Source organism: Hemiscyllium ocellatum, chromosome 35 (assembly GCF_020745735.1).
Source record: "Hemiscyllium ocellatum isolate sHemOce1 chromosome 35, sHemOce1.pat.X.cur, whole genome shotgun sequence".
Classification (NCBI taxonomy): domain Eukaryota; kingdom Metazoa; phylum Chordata; class Chondrichthyes; order Orectolobiformes; family Hemiscylliidae; genus Hemiscyllium; species Hemiscyllium ocellatum.
The window spans coordinates 6,873,238-6,887,174 of record NC_083435.1 but is presented as its reverse complement, the minus strand read 5'-3'; the positions used below and the strand labels follow the sequence as shown (position 1 = coordinate 6,887,174).

At 45.9% G+C, this 13,937-nt stretch overlaps 1 non-coding gene across 1 annotated transcript; it reads right to left on the bottom strand.

The window, feature by feature from the left end:
• Nucleotides 1-10,943: 10,943 nt before the first annotated feature.
• LOC132833038 (U1 spliceosomal RNA) lies at nt 10,944-11,107 on the bottom strand. Its single transcript, XR_009647031.1, has one exon. It is a non-coding gene; the product is annotated as a U1 spliceosomal RNA (small nuclear RNA).
• Between the last annotated feature and the right edge of the window lie 2,830 nt (nt 11,108-13,937).

Here is a 13,937-nt window from a genome sequence, read left to right as displayed (position 1 = left end):
ACTCCGACCCCCACCTCCACCCCTGACAATCTGTGGGGTCAATCATCTGCCCCTTTCAGACCCAGGTAAGCCGGACAGCTTTGGGTAAAACCTGTCCCCCACATTTTCTCCTGACCCTCCCCGGTTATATGATAGTATAGAGGCCATTCAGCCCATCGTACCTGCTAGTTTGTAAAATATTTATTTATATTGAAAAAATTTGAGTTGTTTCTTACAAAATTAATACAAAATAGTGTATCCACTTTACAATATAATAACAGCATCCATATAAAATTAAGAAAACTAACTACTAATCTACTGTACAAACTACCAAAACACAAAATAGGATACAGGAAAGAAGACTCAATATAAAAAGAAAATCACAGTATCGTACATTACTAACAATAACAAAAAAAAAGGAAAAAATAATTAAATAAATCACATTTAAAATAAAATTATATTAAGTCATAACAAAGCCCATATTTGTACGGGATTCCTCCTCCCAGGGGCCCCCGAACCAACAAACACCATCCCCACGGCTAAACAAAGGTCCTGAACATCTGGCCGATACATCTGCATTGGTGTAGTTCAGAAAGGTCTGCCATGTTGGGTAAAATAATTCCGTTTTTTGGTGCAGCATATTCATAAGGAAGTCAAGGGGAATATATTCCAGGACTATCCTATGACAGTTCGAAAGTCCTGGAGGACTTTCAGATACCCAACTTACTGAAATGTTTTTCCTAGCACAAAAGGAAAGGCCAGTGAACCACTTCTTCCCGTATGCATCTAGAGGGGGGAAATTTGGAAAGCCCAAAAAAAGAGACACAGGGTCCAACCCAAATCTCCGTTCCCAAAATCTTTGCTAAAGCATTCGCAATATCTACAAATTTTATGGCATTCTGGATTAGTGGTGCTGGAAGTGCACAGCAGTTCAGGCAGCATCCAAAGTGCAACGAAATCGATGTTTCGGGCAAAAGCCCTTCATCAGGAATAAATCTTTCTCCTGAGGATGTAGTACAGAGTGGGTCCTTTGCAGTTCTGAGAGAGTGTGGCCCTCAGCTGAGGCAGGGCTGACTGTAGAGAGGTTAGGTGCCGGCGCATTGCTGCAAGCGTGGAGCGGAGGATCTTGAAGGAGAACTGTTGCTGGTGTTTTTGAATCTGTAGCCTGTCCTGTTTGTCCTGTTCGAATCCGAACTCTGCTGGTTTAAAGGTGGTCCGGAGTCCATGTGGGATGAGTCAGTTACGGAGGCAGGCACTGAGGAAGCAAATGAGGCTGTGGTAGCGAGTCTGTTTCAGGACATGGTTGAAGAGCTTCAGGGCAGAGGAAATGACCTGGGAGTTGCAGTGGGAGAGGGACTCCCTGAGATTCTTGTAGAGAGAGGAGGAAAACTTCTTCAAGGCAAACATCCTTGCAAGAGGATTCGCAGTCGGGTTAAAATCAACGAGGTCAAAACAATGACTGCAGATACTGGAAATCAGATTCTGGATTAGTGGTGCTGGAAGAGCACAGCAGTTCAGGCAGCATCCGAGGAGCAGCGAAATCAACATTTCGGGCAAACGCCCTTCATCAGGAATAAAGCTTATGGCATGTCCACAAACAGTGAGTGAGGGTACCCACTTCTATTTTACATTTAGGGCATTGGAGATGCTTCTGCCTTGAACTTTGCACATCAGTCTGGTGCCATATGAGCCCTATGGAGTATTTTCTATTGAATAGCCTGAGTTCTGTGACAGATGGAGATCTGACATTTTCCCAGATATCCTTCCACATCTCTGAAAGTTGCCACCCAGGTAAATAGTGCTGTGAAGAAGGCATATGGCGTACTGGCTTTTATTGGTAGAGGAATAGAGTTCCGGAGTCCTGAGGTCATGTTGCAGTTGTATAAGACTCTGGTGTGGCCTCATCTGGAGTATTGTGTGCAGTTTTGGTCGCCATACTATAGGAAGGATGTGGAGGCACTGGAACAGGTGCAGAGGAGGTTTACCAGGATGTTGCCTGGTATGGTAGGAAGATCGTATGAGGAAAGGCTGAGGCACTTGGGGCTGTTTTCATTGGAGAAAAGAAGGTTTAGGGGTGACTTGATAGAGGCGTACAAGATGATTAGGGGTTTAGATAGGGTTGACCATGAGAACCTTTTTCCACGTATGGAGTCAGATATTACGAGGGGGCATAGCTTTAAACTAAGGGGTGGTAGATATAGGACAGATGTTAGGGGTAGATTCTTTACTCAGCGAGTCGTGAGTTCATGGAATGCCCTGCCAGTAACAGTGGTGGACTGTCCCTCTTTATGGGCATTTAAACGGGCATTGGATAGGCATATGGAGGATAGTGGGCTAGTGTAGGTTAGGTGGGCTTGGATCGGCGCAACATCGAGGGCCGGAGGGCCTGTACTGCGCTGTATTCTTCTATGTTCTATGTTCTATCTCGAAGGAGATTTCCATCCCTAATTCTTGATTCCAGATTTTATATAACCGTTCCATGTCCTTCAATACCGTATTACCATGTGAGTGGGAGAGAGGACTGACCCAGGGAGCATCCATTGGCCAAAGCACTTTCCTTTCCGTGTCTGATTTGTATGGATTAATCATCAATGTGGTCTTTTTTTGTCTGAAGTCTTGTACTTGAAAATATCGAAAAAGGTCCTTGCTTCTGATGCAACAGTTTGAAGGACATCATGACGTCCCCATCGAACAGATCTCTCAAACAGGAGGTCCCTCTGGACTCCCAGATTTTAAACCCAGCATCAGTCAGGCCTGGCTAAAATTCCAACGTTCCCACTGTAGGGGTAACAGGAGAGTTTTTTTGTAAATTACCCTCGTCCTGTCATGACATCCTCCAAGCTTTGATTGTATTTAGATTACTTACAGTGTGGAAACAGGCCCTTCGGCCCAACAAGTCCACACCGACCCGCCGTAGCACACCCACCCAGACCCATACCGCTGCATTTACCCCTTACCTAACACTACGGCAATTTAACATGGCCAATTCACCTGACCCGCACATCTTTGGATTGTGGGAGGAAACCGGAGCACCCGGAAAAAACCCACGCAGACGCGGGGAGAATGTGCAAACTCCACACAGTCAGTCGCCTGAGTCGGGAATTGAACCCGGGTCTCTGGCGCTGTGAGGCAGCAGTGCTAACCACTGGGCCACCGTGCCACCCATTTAATACAATTCGATTTTTACAGTAACCTGTAATAACTCTCGTCTTATCCATAAATAATAGATTGATGAGGGGACATTTTGCCTGGGAAGCCTCAATATCCAGCCAGATTGATTGGGTCTCTTGTGACCCACAATCAGCCACATATGATAACAGAGAACTCCTGAAATCTGGAAAATCCAGACCTCACCTGACTTGTGGAAGCTGCAATTTTTCTAATTTGATAAGGGGCCGTCTATAATTCCAAATACAGGAGCCGAGCCAACCATCGAGCTTACCCAGCCCCTGTCTCGGCAAGATCAAAGGGACCATTCTCATGGGGTATAACGTGAGAGAATATTCATCTTGACCGAAGCTATTCTTCCTGCCAGGATACGGGGAGATCTTCCCAGCATTGGAGATCCTGCTTTCTTTTCTCCAGTAAGTGTGTGTAACTGACCAAATTCCGGGTTAATAAAAATACCGGAATACAGACAGCCTCCCAGTGACCACCGAAAGGGGAAGCGGGATCCACCCAGAAAATTGGATCTGCTGGTACAAGCTCCGAGCAGCATCGCCTCTGATTTCATAAAATTAACTTTGTAACCTGAGAACATACCAAATAAGTTAACCACTTGAATTAAGCGGGACACGGATGTCAATGGGTCATTGAGGAAAAGAAGAACGTTGTCTGCATAGAGAGTGGTTTGATGTTTACCCGATCCTACCCCCGAGGCTGTTATATTAAGTATAGCTTCCACCAGCAGCTCAATCACTCGTGTGAACAGTTAGTGGTGAGAGAGGGCAACTCTGACAACAACTGCTGCCAACACTAAAGCTATCTGATCTTACACCATTGGTAATCACCGCTGTTTTGGGGTCATTATATAATACTGTGACCCACTTGGTAAAGACCTCTCAAATCCCAAACCGTTCCGAAGTATAAAAGAGATATGGCCATTCTATCCGATCAAATGCCTTCTCTGTATCTAGGGAGATGACTAATCCCAGTATCACTCCCTGCTGGCAGCCCTGTACCATGTTTAGCGCTCTTCTGATGTTATTAGTTGGTTTGTGACCCTTAATAAACCCCATCTGATCCTCTTTTATAATAAATAGCAAAACCGTCTCCAAACTTAATGCCAACATTTTTGAGAGAATTTTAAGGTCCACATTCAATAAGGATACAGGTCTGTATGAAGTCCAGTCATCTGGAACTTTTTCTTCTTAAGAATGAGAGAGATAATTGCTTCTCTCAAAGACGGTGGGAGGCTCCCCTGACTATACAAATAACTGTACATATCTGTAAGTGGTCCGGACAATTTGTCTATAAATTCTTTATAGAACTCAGCCTGGAATCCATCTGGTCCGGGCGCTTCACCACTCTGGAGTTCCCTCACCACCTCCTGTAATTCCTGGGTTGTCAGAGGGGCGTTCAAAAGCAACACCTGCTCCAAGGTTAGGCCCGAGAGGGACAGATTTTTTATAAAAAAGACTCCACCTTCTTCATTCTATCCTCACGGCCCTCCGACTTGTACAATTCGAAATAGAACTTTCTAAAAGCTGCATTAGGGTCATAAGTCCGGGTACCAGCAATCTCTCTAATAGACGTCATGGATTGGGGAGCCTTTTTCTCTCTGGCACGGTACGCTGGATACCGGCCCGGCTTCTCACCATGCTCAAATAGTCTCTGCTTCACAAACAGTCTCTCCCTCTCTGCTGCTTGAGTAAGTGTGGTTTTCAAGGTAGGCCTGAGATCTGTAATCCTCTGTACTTTAGTACTGGGCGGCCTATTGACAAACGCTGACTCATCTGCCTTCAGGCAAGCCTCAGGCAGACCCTGTTGTTCTCCATTTTGTCTTTTCCAGGTCGCAGAATATGAGATAATCCAGCCGCGCGCATTTGCCTCAGCAGTCTCCCAAATTCCCGATGGGTTACTGGCCGTACCTGAGTTGATATCCCAGAAAGTTTTAAATTCCTGCAAGAAATATTCTATGAGCTTACTATCCTTCAATAGGAAAGGGTCCATGCGCCAATGTCGGGAAGCCATCTTGTCATCACTAGTCTTGACATCCATATACACTGCTACGTGGTCAGACATAGTTCTATTCCCTATCTTACAAGGCAATATCAAATTCAGAAAGGTCGAGGGGACAAAAAACATATTGATTCTGGTATGGCACTTGTGTGGGTTAGAATAAAAAGTAAAATCTCTACCCTCAGGAGGAAGAACCCCACCCAAAAGGCATTGAGGAGAGACATAATAAAACAACCTTTAAAACAACTACATCAAAACAGCTGAAAACTACTCCTTAAAAAAAGATAACATAAGACATAATTAAAAGGAGACTTTCCCCCTTGTCCACAGGGGCACTCCTACCTTCCAGTAATCCCACCATAACACCTCCCAGCTACAGCCATACCCTTGGCCCAAACATTACAAAGTAAGGTAAACAAATGCCAGTGTCTTATAATACAAGAGTTAGAAGTGGGTGACCAACCCACCTCCCCCCCCCCCCCCCCCCCCCCCACCTCTATATTATTACCGAGGCACTCTGAACAAAACAGCAACATAAAATAAAATGTTGCAAATTACAAACAAATATGAAGGAACAAAACACGACTCAGTAACATACCCCAATAATTGGATACACTGAGGGAGCTACTGTCGGAAGAAAGACCCCTCCCCACCCCCCGAGAAGAGATAGAAAAGGGAAAAAGGGGAAAGAGGAGAGAAAAAAAGCAGTAAAATAAAGTCATTACCCATATAGTTCGAGTCTGTCAGTCTATTTGAGAGCATCCAAAAATTCTTTTACTTTCTCCGGTGATCCGAAGTTATACACAGACCCTCCATCACTAAAGCGCAGCATTGCCGGGTATCGCATGGAATATTGAATATTTAAATCTCTCAGACGCTTCTTTACCTCGTCAAATGGCTTCCTCTTGTGAACCACAACTGGACAGAAGTACTGGACCAGTATTATTTTGGATCCCTTGTATACCAAGGCTTGGGGACCCTTCCCCAGAACTCTGGAGGCTCCCGGCAGCATTTGGTTTTCCCGATTGTGCTGGAGTTGAACTTGGACTGGGCAGGGAGGTGCTGGTTAGACCCAGCCCTGCGCACAGCAACCCGGTACGCTCGCTCGACCCGTACCCGGCCTAGTTCCGACTCCAGTTCCAATAGCTGTGGGAGCCATTGCTCCAAAAAACCAACAAGCCGGCCTTCCTCCTCCCATTCGGGAAGGCCCAGCAACCGAATATCTTTCCAACCATCTCGATGTTCTGCAGCGTGACCGAGGTGGACTCTCACCTGGTCCGGGGTCTCTTCGATCAACGCGTCGATCTTCTCTCGGAGCTTAACAAACTCCGAGATCAGGCTCACCTCTGCAGGTAGGCCCACCCCGGGGTTGGCCATAGACACATCTGTCGCTGCGGAGATGGAGGGGTCCCTGCCTGTTGCGAACGCCATGATCCTTTACCTTTGGTTATTTAAAAAAGTGTCAAACTGCTAAAGTATGGAGCAGAATGACCAAAGCTTCTGGGAAAAGGCTGCTTTTTGGAGAAAGCGAGGGGAGGGTAGGCACCCCCCACCTTGCCTGGGTCCTGGGTAGAGCTCAGCAGACTCAGACCTACTGTGTGGCCGCCATCTTGTTTTTTTTCAAACAATGATCTGCCCTGACTGAGGAAAGGCTGAGGCACTTGGGGCTGTTTTCATTGGAGAAAAGAAGGTTTAGGGGTGACTTGATAGAGGTGTACAAGATGATTAGGGGTTTAGATAGGGTTGACCATGAGAACCTTTTTCCACGTATGGAGTCAGGTATTACGAGGAGGCATAGCTTTAAATTATGGGGTGGTAGGTATAGGACAGATGTTAGGGGTAGATTCTTTACTCAGCGAATTGTGAGTTCATGGAATGCCCTGCCAGTAGCAGTGGTGGACTCTCCCTCTTTATGGGCATTTAAACGGGCATTGGATAGGCATATGGAGGATAGTGGGCTGGTGTAGGTTAGATGGGCTTGGGTCGGCACAACATCGAGGGCCGAAGGGCCTGGACTGCCTGTATTTTTCTAAGTTCTATGTTCTGACTACATTCACCAGAGTATCAAAGATCAAATGGGGATTTTGTAGAAATCGACGAAATTAAACCCGGACTAGATGTTCCCAATGACCAGGGAGTCCAGGGCAAGGGAATCACAGTTAAAGGATGCAGGGCAGGTCATTTCGAGTCAGAGAGTCATACAGGTGTGCAGTACGGAAACAGACATTTAGGTATAACTCATCCATGTCGGACAGATATCCTGAATTAATTGAGTCCCATTTGCCAGCACTGGCCCATATCCCTCTAAACCCATCATATTCATATACCCATCCAGATGCCTTTTAAATGCTGGAATTGTACCAGCCTGCACCACTTCCTCTGGCAGCTCATTCCATACACTCACCACCGTCTACTGTACATGAAAAAAATTACCCCTGAGATCCCTTTTAAATCTTTCCCCTCTCACACTAAACCGATGCCCTCTCGTTATGGAGCCCCCCCCCCCTCCCCCCAACCTAGGGAAAAGACCATATTTACCCTATCCATGCCCCTCATGACTTTATAAACCACTATAAGGTCACCCCTCAGCCTCTAACGCTCCTGGGAAAACAGCCCCAGCCTATTTAGTGTCTCCCTATAGCTCAAATCCTCCAACACTGGTAACATCCTTGTAAATCTTATCTGAACTCTTTCAAGTTGAACAATATTTTTCCGATAGGAGGGAGACCGGAATTGCAGACATTATTCCAAAAGTCGCCTCACCAATGGCCTGTACAGCCTCAACATGACATCCCAACTCCATTACTCAATGCACTACCCAATTAAGGAAAGCATACCAAATGCCTTCTTCACTAAAATATCTACCTGCAACTCCACGTTCAAGGAACTATAAACCTGCGCTCCAAGGTCTCTTTCCCCAAGTGTATCACTCCTGCCCTGATTTGCCTTTCCAAAATGCAGCACCTCACATTGATCTAAATTAAACTCTATGTGTCACTCCTCAGCCAACTGACCCATCTGATCAAGGTCCCATTGTACTCTGAGGTAACCACTGCACCTCCAATTCTGGTGGCATCTGCAAATTTACTAACATACCTCCTATGTTCACATCCAAATCATTTATATGTGTGATGAAAAGCAGTGGCCCCAGCAATGATCTTTGTGGCACACCACTGGTCACAGGCCTCCAGTCTGAAAGGCAACCCTCTCCCATCACCCTCTGTCTTCTATCTTTGAGCCACCAAATGTGTATCCAAATGGCTCGTTGTCCCTGTATGCCATATGATCTCACCTTGTCAACCATGAGAAACCTTGTTGAATGCCTTACTGAAGTCCATATAGATCATGTCCACTGCTCTGCCCTCATCAACCCTCTTGGTGACTTCTTCAAAAACTGAAACACGTCCATGAGACATGATTTTCGATGCACAAAGCCATGTTGACTATCCCTAATCAATCCTTCTTTTTCCAAATACAAGTAAATCCCGTCCCTCAGGAATTCCCCCCCAGTAACTTGCTCACACCAACACCGGGTTCACTGGTCTGTATTTCCCTGGCTTTTCCTTAACACCATTTTTAAACAGTAGAACCATGTTAGCCAACCACCAGTCCTCCGGCACCTCACTTGTGGCTGTCGATGATCCAAATATCTCAGCAAGGGGCCCAGCAATCACTTCCCTAGCTTCCCACAGAACTCTCGGTTACACCTGATTAGGTCCCAGGGATTTATCTGCCATCATGCATTCTGAGATATCCCACACCTCCTCCTCCGTAATATGGACATTTTCCAAGATGTTACATCAATCTCACCATATTCTATATGATTAGATTCTCTACAGTGTGGAAACAGGCCCTTCACCCCAACAGGTCCACACCAAAACTCCAAAGAGTAACCCACCCAAACCCCTTTTCCCTCTGGCTAATGCACCTAATTGACAATTTTTTATTAAGCATGGCCAATTCACCCTGAACTGCACATCTTTGGACTGTGGGAGGAAACCGGAGCACCTGGACAAAATCCACGCAGACACGGGGAGAATGTGCAAACTCCACGCAGACAGTCACCTGAGGTTGGAATATCTTCCAAGTTCTTCCCCACAGTAAACATTGATGCAAAATATTCATTTAGTATCTCCCCCATCTCCTGCCTGACTGATCTTTTAGGGGCCTTATTCTCTCCCTAGTTACCCTTTTCTCCTTAATGTATTTGTAAAATCTCGTTGGATTTTCCTTAACCCTATTTACAAAGTTATCTCATGTCTCCTTTTTGCCCTCCTGATTTCCTTCTTAAGTCTACTCCTACTGCCTTTATACTCGACTAAGGATTCACTCGATTACTGCTGCCTATACCTGACATATGCTTCCTTCTTTTTCTTCACCAAAATCTCAATTTCTCGAGTCATCCAGCATTCCCTACACCTACCAGCCTTGTCCATCACACTGACCGGAACATACATTCTCTGGACTCTCCTATCTCATTTTTGAAGGCTTCCCATTTTCCAGCCGTCCCTTTACCTGCGAATATCCGCTCCCAATCAAGTTTTGAAAGGACTTGCCTAATACCGTTAAAATTGACCTCCCTCCAATTTAGAACTTTAAATTTTAGATCTGGTCTATCCTTTTCTATCACTATTTTAAAACAAATAGAATTATGGTCACTGGCTCCAAAGTGTTCCACCACTGACACCTCAGTCACTTGCCCGGCCTTATTTCCCAGGAGTTGGTCCAAGTTTTGCACCTTCTCTGGCAGGTACATCCACATACTGAATCAGAACATTTTCTTGTATACACTGAGGACTGAGAAGAGGAGAAATGCCTTCACACAGAGAATGGGGAGGTTGTGGAATTCACTACCACTGGAAGTGGCTGAGGCCAAAACAATGCAGGAGAACCTGCCATTTGGATATAGAACTGGCTCAAAGGTAGAAGACAAGGATGGGAGTGGAGAGTTGCTTTTCACACTGGAGGCCACACACCAGTGGAATGCTTCAAGGATTGGTGCTGGGTCCACTACTTTTCGTCATTTACATAAATTATTTGGATGTGAATGTTAGTAAATTTGCAGATGAGCTGAAAATGTGTTGCTGGTTAAAGCACAGCAGGTTAGGCAGCATCCAAGGAATAGGAAATTCGACGTTTCGGGCCAGAGCCCTTGGTGACAAAGCACCGTAGATAAAGAGGAGGGCAATTCCTCCCAACCAGGAAACAACGGATCCCCCGAAGTCCACCCTCCACCCAGTGAGAACCAGGGCGTACCCCACAACTACAGGGAACTGAAAGCTGTGATCCTCTGACAGTCCCATTGTCAGACACAGAACTGGACGGTGCGGACCCTTGCCTTGGCTCAATGACACCAGAGCGGGTAAATGACCCCAGTGAGGAGCTGGATAGCTACCTCAGCTCAGCAAAGGTCCAGCAGTTCGTGCTCACCATGGGGATGCAGACAGCTACCCCAGAGACAGGACAGTCAAATGGACAATGGTAACCCCATAAACTGGGGATTAAAGAAGGTTCCTTTGCAATCATTTAACAGGGCACCCGGTCAGTAGGTGGGTTCCGCTAAAGCCACCGCTAAATAATAAGAGACTGGATGGTTAATAAAGGGAACTGTAAATAGGACAACTGTAAATTCAATTATTTCAATCTGTTCTTCGTAATGTTAGGATATGCACATATTTTGAAATTTAAAAAATGTTCTGTCGATTTGGGTGAAACAGAATGATGGAGTTGATGAAGTATAAGTGAGCGCCCTCTGTTGATTGATCTGCTTTTTGATTGTAAACCAGGGGAGAGCGCGAACGCAGTCCCCCACTACCACAAATTTTGCAGTCGAGTATCCCGCATTTGGGGACATCGCAGGCGTCAGCACACCCGAAGTGCAATGGGATAGCCTCGTCCTGGGAGAACCACCTTGGTGATCATGGTATCTCCCCTGCCAGGTAAGTATGCTCAATACTCTCACTCGCTCAAACCCAACAACAGCCCATACCTCTCACACTCACACTGACTGCGTTTTCGAAAATCGGAAACACACCTCTCTAAGGTTCCCTGTCTGTGGAACAGTGCAATTTCTCACCGGGATCACAGAACATCCAGAAAGGATCAGGTTTCACTGAATATGACACTCACTGGGCGACCTGAAAAGCTGCGCTCATTTGCATTTCGGCCTTAAACGGAAATGCTCCGCCCCGCCCCCTTCTGACTGTCTCCTCTTTCACCAAAACAAATCCCCAGAAATCTCTCATACACTTGAAGCACTCTGTTACCAAACACTGTTTACAATGTGAGGTGAACGCGAATAAAAGCAATTGTTAAGCTTTGCTGGTGAAACTTGAAAGATATTTTGAAATCCCTTTTTCCTAATCCCTACAAATTGAACAAATCTTCTTTTGTGAAACTGCAGCTTTGCAATCTTCCCCCCTCTGTGTTCCACCTTGCAAATCAATCACTTCAGGAGACCTCACCGTTAAGGTGAAAGGTGTCAGGAACAAGTCAATATTTCTCAACGCTGTTTGGATGTGACATTAAACTGAGAGCACCACCTTTTCTGGATGTACATTCCACGTTTCCAACACCCTCTGTTGTTTCGAAAAACAGTCGCCTGTGATTCAAATCTAAATATTACTTTCATATATGTCTTTGATTTACTTGATCACTTATACCAATAATGACACGTGGTTATTATGGTTGAAGTACAAGATTAGATTCCCTACAGAGTGGAAACAGGCCCTTCAGCCCAACAAGCCCACACAGACCCTTGGAAGAGTAATCCACCCAGAACCATTTCCCCTCTGATGCACCCAACACTACAGGCAATTTTAGCACTGCCAATTCACTTAACCTGCTCACCTTTGGATTGTGGGAGGAAACCAGAGCACCCGGAGGAAACCCGCACAGACATGGGGAGAATGTGCAAACTACACACAGTCGCCCGAGGCTGGAATCAAACCTGTGTCCCTGGTGCTGTGAGGGAGCGGTGCTAACCACTGAGCTGCCATGCTACTCCCATATAGCACCTCTATAAAACCCATTTGTCCTTCTCATTTCCAGAGCAACTTTACAGTTCTTTAATGCCTGTGCCCTCTGGCTTTGAGAGCGCAAGATAATTTTTAATTTTTAATATTATCATTTATTCATTAAAATGTCTTTACATAGATATGGTGGCTCAGTGGTTAGCACGGCTGCCTCACAGCACCAGAGTCCCAGGTTCAAATCCAGCCTTGGACAACTGTCTGTGTGGAGTTTGCACATTCTCCCTGTGTCTGAGTGGGTTTCCTCCGGGTGCTCCGGTTTCCCCACACAATCCAAAGATGTGCAGGTCAGGTGAATCGGCCGTGCTAAATTGCCCAGAGTGTTAGGTGCATTAGTCAGTGGGAAATGGGTCAAGGTGGGTTACTGTCCGGAGAGCCGGTGTGAACTGGTTGGGCCGAAGGGCCTGTTTCCATAATCTAGGGACTCTATTCATATATATATCTATATATTATCACAAATGCAGGGTACAGTAGCATATCAAAGAGACTAATAAACATTGGAGTTTTACTCTAATCAACAAACAACCAAAAGGCATCTCTTATTTGTGCAAGATTGCATTTTCAGAGGGTGATAAAGAGGTTTGTCCTACCCCGATTATAGTGGGACAAACTGAAGATCAGGCTGTTCCTCCTGCTCCCAAGGTTTCTGATGCTAATGTTCTCTCTGGAGTGTGTGAGGTACCCCGTCTGATCTGAGTTGCTTTATTTGACAGGAGGCTGGAAGAACACAGCAAGCCAGGCAGCATCAGGAGCTGGAAAAGTCAATGTTTTGGGTCGAACCCTTCATCAGGACTGGCCTTTGAACTAGTTATCTGGGTCACCTCCGAGTGCTGTTGGGCAGCAACGGTTTGATGTAAGAATGTAATTAGCATAAATTAGTTACTTGCTGTTAATTGACATTCTACCTCGGGAAGACTGTTACAGAAGACAGTGTTGGATATTGTAATTTCCCTATTGACTGAGTGGACCCGAGGAGCCAAACTGTCTCAATAGCAGTTCGACTGAAACTCAGATCTACTGTCCCACCCGAAACCTTGCAGCATTGTCCTGTCAACACCTATTCAATCAATCAGGTTGAATGGCCTGTATATCTGTCTGACTTGATCCAAGTGAATGCTGCAAGCTTCCTGCCTTCATCCCGCAGTTCCCACTGTCCTATTAAAACCTGTTCCATATCATCAATCAGGGGAACAGGTGTGAATACCTGTTGGTCTGGCCTGATCCAACTTCAGTTATCCAGATTTCCCAGCAGGCCATTCAATTGGCCAATGTTGTTTTCAGAATCCCAAAAGAGCTGTATTTTCTTTAAAAAGGGACAAGATAGCAGACGATGACATATCCCTCCCAGATCATCTCAACACCTTCTGTGCTCGCTTTGAGCAGAATTTCAGTGGAGAGGTCACACCTATTCCGACAAGTCCTAATGACCCTATCCCAACAGTCACTGCATCAGAGGTCAGATCAGTTTTCCTTCGTGTGAATCCAAGGAGAGAGATGGGACCAGATGGAGTACCAGGCCGACATCTTCCAGCTCTCCCTGCAGCTGGCCACTGTCCCTGCCTGCTTCAAGAGGGCCAACACCATCCCTGTGCCTAAGAAGGCTGGTGCAGCATGTCTCAATGACTACCGCCCTGTGGCCCCAACTTTGGAGGTCAGGAAATGCTTTGAAAGGCTGGTCATTGCATTCATCAACACCAGCCTCCCCACTACTCTTTGACCCACTCTAATTTGCCTCTCGGACCAACA